Raw genomic sequence first — 6,110 nt, forward strand, 5'->3', positions numbered from 1 at the left:
GACAGATATGAACAAAACTAATTTTTTTTTCAAAACATAGGACTTAAGGGGCCCTCCCCCAGGAGTTGAACATCCACTTGGTGACATTCTGGGGGCGACTTCTTAAGTGCCCCTGTCATAAGATGGTCCCCAACACTGTGCTAAGCATTGCAACATTATACACCAAAATGAAACATTCTTCTGGAATGTTACGTTTTATTATTAGAAAGGCCCTATTGCCACAATGTCCTGAAAAAGTGCATTTTATGTGTTTAACACTTTTTCTTGTGTGATCTTTGTGAAAGGCATTTAAAGCAAACCATAAACAAAGAAATAGTGATATGGGAATCATTTAACACTATGCACAGCCATTTTCACATAAGGAAACATTTTTGAGTTTGTTTTTTAGACATCTATTCCCCCTACTGGTGATATTTATTCTTATTTGACTACCCCCAAAAAGTCATGTTAAGATAATAGGAAGAGAAGAAGAAACCTGGTGGAATTATTTAAATGTCTATGATAGGATTATTTTGCAGCAAATTCTTAAATTGCCAACTTTCAAATCCCCTGGCCCTAAGAAGATGGATTAGTTTGAAATGTTGTCTTTTCTCCTTAAACTCTAGAACTTATAGTCTGTGGCAACTTCAAAATCTGTGATTTGACCTAATTTTACTAACAATGAGCTGTAGCCCTCTTTATGTATTTGCTTATTAGACATTGGAGACTAAAGAAATCTCAGTCTTCATTTCCCCTCAAAAACAACCTACATGTCCAGATATGGTAGCTCACTAGGTACCCAATATCGGAAGAGATATATCATAAAAGTGCCTGTGGTGATATGTCTCTCTGTAACAGCTGCCTTCCAGGTCTGCTCAGATATTCTTGCACCTAGGAAATCTGCTGGACAGCTCTGCTTCCCCTGGGCTAGGTCACTGCCCACCTCGCTAGTAGTCCTCTTGCCCTTGTCCTTTTGCAGCCATAGCCTGCATTACAGTGACTGACTCCTTGGCCTTCTCCCCAGTGCATCTGTATATTTCATACTGAGAATGCTGGACTTGTGTGGCCCACAGTGGGGAATCCCCACATCATGGTTACCTCCATGATACTTTTGTCCTTCCTCTAGGGTAGCAGTCACATGGAAGTATCCAGAGGCTAGAAGTCAGTGACCCAAGATTTCAGAGCTCCAAGAACTTCCATTGCATCCTGTGGCTGGATCCCTGAGGTGCACAGCGGGACCTGCCTGGTCACCTGCAGCCATGAGGCTCCCCTAGTCATTGGGGCTGAGAGGGAGGTGGGAACAGGACCGGGAGCTGGTGCTTGTGCTGTGCCTACCACACACTCAGCACTGTGATCACACCCATTCTCTTTGTCACTTCCCAAGCCCACCCATGTGTGGTCCTGCTTTCCTCCCATCCATCCTACCACCTATCCCAAGTCGTAGGTGTTAAGGGAAGACATCTCTGGGAAGACTGGGGTCCAGGTGATTGACGTCAGTCAACACAGCCCTGTGTACAGCACTCTTGGTTGTCCCCTGCTCTAATCCAGATCTACTACACTTCCAATCACCTTCTTACTGCTGCTTTGAGATTATGAATTCTACACACAGTTTAAATCAATGTTTGATTGTTTAACATTTTCTACAGTAGACTTACTAGGGGAGGAAAACTTAGCAGGATCCTTCTTCCACCACTCATACTGTCTCAACACTCCACAGCCCATGAGAAAATGGGGGAAACGAGCAGAATGGAAGAAAAGAGGCAGGAAAAGCACTTTTTGCAACCTCAGTGCCAGATCTGCCCATCCTACAAGGGGAATTACCTACACATCTTCATCTGGAGGCTGTTGGGAAACACCCGGGTAATAGTTGACATCTGTCTTAAAGAGAAGGAAACCTCGGGCCGGGAGTTTGGCCTAGTGGTAGAGTACTTGCCTAGCATGCATGAAGAACCGAATTAGATTCCTTGGTACCACATACATAGAAGAAGAAATCCAGAAGTGGTGCTGTGTGGCTCAAGTGGTAGAAATCTAGCCTTGAGAAAGCCCAAAGACAGTGCTCAGATCCTGAGTTCAAGACCAAGGACTGGCAAAAAGAAAAGAAAAGGTAACCCCAGAGAGAGCTTTGTATACCTGGAAGGACCTGTAGAAATGCCAGCAGAGAACCTGACCCATCCCAGGCCCCAAAGGATCCATACATTCTCTGAAGAAAAACAGGGATGGATTTTACTTCTTTCTTTTAGTTGGTGGTTGGGAGGGGCTTATGAACTAGAGTTTAAAATTAATCCATGCCTGACCAATTCTTTAGGAGCAGGACCCCTGCTAGTGAAACTTGCCCTTTCAATATACCCAAGGCCCAGTGTGACATGGGCCAAGTGAATGGCTCATGTGGCTGTGCCTGTGTCATGGGGAGCTCCCTGGGCCTTCTCCAATGGTGGAAGTTGAGAAGATCATGTCAAACGTTTTCCCTCTTCACGAACACTCTGGAATCCTACTATAGCAGAGCCAGGCGTTGGTGAGTTGTATTTATAATCCTAGCTACTCAGGAAGTTGAGACCTGAAGATCATGGTTTGAACCTGAGTAGGTAAGACTGTGTGACATTTATCTCCAATTAATCACCCCAAAAGCTGGAAGTGGAGCTGTACCACAAGTGATTCAGAAAGGTCAGGAACAGCACCCAGGCCCTGAATTCAAGCCCAGGACCAGCACAGGAAAAAAAAAAGCAAGCAAAAGGTTTAGTATCTTCTGTTCTTTGAACTTTCTGCAACCCATGGAAAACTAGGCAACGACAAAGTGCTCTCTTCTAACAAGATTTCTGGAATAATGGACTCTTTAACAAGACTAATGTAATGAGCAAAGTGTTCATGATTCTGAAATAATGTATTAAATTTCATATGGGCTTTTAAAATTAAAGGGGAGTTGAACGAAACGTGCAATGGACATTATGAACTTAAGAACCTTTGAGAAATCATTCCATTCAGTTCAGTAAATACTTGTTGAATCCTTGCTCTGTTACCAGCACAGTGCTGGGCACTAGGGGAAGCAGGATGAAGAAGACAAGCCCTAGACTTTGAATAAAGCAAGAAACAGTGTGGATAGACTAAACATTATCAAAAATGTCGTTTTAGCTGGGTGCCAATGACTCGTGCCTGTAATATTAGCTGCACAGGATGCTGAGATTTAAGGGCCAATGTTCAAAGCCAGCCTAGCCAGGGTAATCCATAAGAGTCTTTTCTCCCAGTTAACCACCAAAATGTCAGAAGTGGAGCTGTGGCTCAAGTGGTAGAGCACTAACCTGGAGCAAAAAGAAGCTCAAGGACAGCACCCATGCCCTCAAGCTCCAGGTCTGACACTGAAAACAAACAGCAGGAAATCAAAAACAGAGGTGTTTCCAGGATGTTCTAGAGTTCAATCCAGCCTAGGAAAGTTCTGAAGTAGCTTTTTATGGGAAGGGATAGCTGACCTAACTTTAAAAGAAGTACTTTGGACCTGAGTCCAAAAGTCTCAAATCTCAGCATGGATTCTACTGAGAGAGAGAGAAGGGGGGGAGGGGGAACAATTGTCCAGCAACCTCTGAGTGTAATGGGAACAGTAGAGGAGGCTTAAACTTTAAATTCTTTTACTTCCTTTCCAGTTATTTGAATCAATGGTATCAATTTATAGTAGGATCTTTAGGCTCAGATTTCAACTATCCTGGAATATATTCCCCTGATAGGAAAGCTCACTTGAGGTCATGTGTTAGGCTTTATCTCCAGACCAGCCTCGTCACCAAAGCACTCAGGAGCTCCCTCAATGCTCTGAAATGGAGCAGGTAGGGATGGAAAGAAGAAGAAAAATGGTCAAATCAACTCTAGTCCGTGCAAGAGAACACAAGATCTTCATTGAACATAATCCATGTCTTGACCCCTTAGTGGGGTCCCCATGAAGTGGCTTGAGTTTATGGAATTTCCAGATGAAATTAGACTTTGTAGAAACAAAGCTCATAACGAGTTAGGAAAATGTTATTGATGAACATGAAACTCCTCCAGCCCTGCGATGCCAGCGTCTCCTTTGTCAATGGTAAACCAAATCATTTGAAGATGAGCCAGATTTAAAGAACCTCTTCATTACAGCTGATGAACCTGAAAGCCACATTACTGACCATCAAAACTTTCCTTACCTATGGGATTATTATCAAGACAACTGGAAGGGAATTTGACTTCAGTGAATCTGAAGCTAAGATGCTATCGAGATTTCCTTTGGCTGAAGGGAAAACTTGAGGTATCACACTCCACCCTGATTATCCCACCAGTACCAGAGAAGTTTAGAGTGAAAGGAGTGGTAGAGTACTTGAATGATGACTTCAAAGCCTGCAGGAAAGCAGAACAGAATTGCTGATCACCTTTAACATTTAATGAAGACTTTAAGGTTTCTCTTACTGCAGAAGCCTGGGATCTCTCATTTCACAAGAAGCAAGGGCCCAAATTGCTAAGCAGACAGAGCTGTGACAACCTCCAAGAGAGGGGTGAGGAATCCACCAAAGGAGTTTGTGGAAATGAGTAACTTCATTGAACCATTTAGCCAGAAAGTTAATTTAATAGATAAAATATCTCAGAGAATTGACAGAGAAGAGAGGGAATGATAAAATGAAAAAACATGGCCCAATTCATGTCCCATGGTCAGCATCAGAAGAATTTCTGGCTGATACACTAAAGGACATCACCAATTGCATGACAAATGCTTTAAGGCCACTGAACGATAAATGCCCGGCCTCTAGAAGGCCTTACTTCCTGTTGTGAATGAGGATGTGCTGTACAGTGAAATGTTAATGGGTGTTCTGAAGAGACCAAACACAAGCAGAACTGGACTCCAAAGCTGAAGCTTTTGACTTATAAAAAGGGAGATGCTTATCTGTCCACTGAAGAGATTAGAAGACTTGAAGATAAAGTGGAGTGTGCAAAGAAGGCCTTGAAAGCTGACTAGGAAAGATCCAGCCAAAATGCAAAATGCCATCCAGTCTGCATCCACAGATATGGCTGAAGAGCATACCTACTACTACCAACGGTTCCTTGCTACCGGGGAGTCGTTCTGAACACACAGACTGAGCTGCACTTGGAAGAAGACATCATCTAAACTGTAATCCCGCTGAGGACTTGTGTTTGATCTTTGGGAAGACAGCATCTATCAACCAAAGTTATTCTTTCTCAATTGGCTGGGCCCTTCTGTTTGTAATAGTCAATGGAAAATATCTTAACAATTTGAAAACTCAGGTACTCCAGATCATTGATGTGAATTTGGAAATACAAATATATCTATATAGGCATATAGCTTTATGATATTATAAATATTCTACAGGTATATATCAATCTATTATAGAGATATATTATAGATATCGATATATATACACATACACATACATACATACATACATACATACATACATACATACATACATAGATTTAGTTTAGTTTGGGGAGGTTGTTTTTTTGCCTGTCCTCAGGCTTAAACTCAAGGCCTAGACGCTGCTCCGAGCCTCTTTGTGCTCAAGGTTACCACTCCACCACTTGAGCCACAGGTCTGCTGCTGCTTTTTTCTGAGCAGTTTATTGGAGATAAGAGTATTATGGACTTTCCTGCCTGGGGTGGCTTCAAACCTTAATCCTCAGATCTCAGCATCCTGAGTAGCTAGTTTTACAGGTGTAAGCCACCAATGCCCAGCTTCAGCTTAATTTTAAATTCTTAAATTTAAGTGCTAATGATTACATATAGACATTATTTCCCTTAAATACTTGACTGTGGAACATGACATTTTAAATATGATGTAAAGACTCAGTTTTCATAAAAGTTCTAAGAAGGAAAAAAATAGAATGGATCTAGTAGATCTGGAATTAGAGAAAGCTTGTATCTTATTGTGCCTCATAGACTTGACAAAAAATGGTACTATGCCAGGACCATTAGGTGAATTTTTGGTTGAATGACTGTCTTGAAAAAGGCTGATTTTTTTAAATTGTAATGTATAGAGGGGTTACAGTTATATTCGCCAGATAGTAGATGTATTACTTATCACACATTGATACATACCCATTCTCATGTTTTTGTCCCCATTTTCCTCCCCCAATCATCTTGTTTCCCCACTTCCCTTTCCCATTTCAAAT

The 6,110-nt window shown here is 42.0% G+C and overlaps 1 pseudogene; it reads left to right on the forward strand.

The window, feature by feature from the left end:
• The window catches only part of LOC150064315 (sorting nexin-7-like), a 29,776-nt pseudogene extending 24,728 nt beyond the window's left edge, over positions 1-5,048 (forward strand).
• The last annotated feature ends 1,062 nt before the right edge of the window (positions 5,049-6,110 follow it).

The sequence above is a fragment of the Megascapheus bottae genome, chromosome 4 (genome assembly GCF_031878675.1).
Source record: "Megascapheus bottae isolate mThoBot1 chromosome 4, mThoBot2.hap1, whole genome shotgun sequence".
NCBI lineage: Eukaryota > Metazoa > Chordata > Mammalia > Rodentia > Geomyidae > Megascapheus > Megascapheus bottae.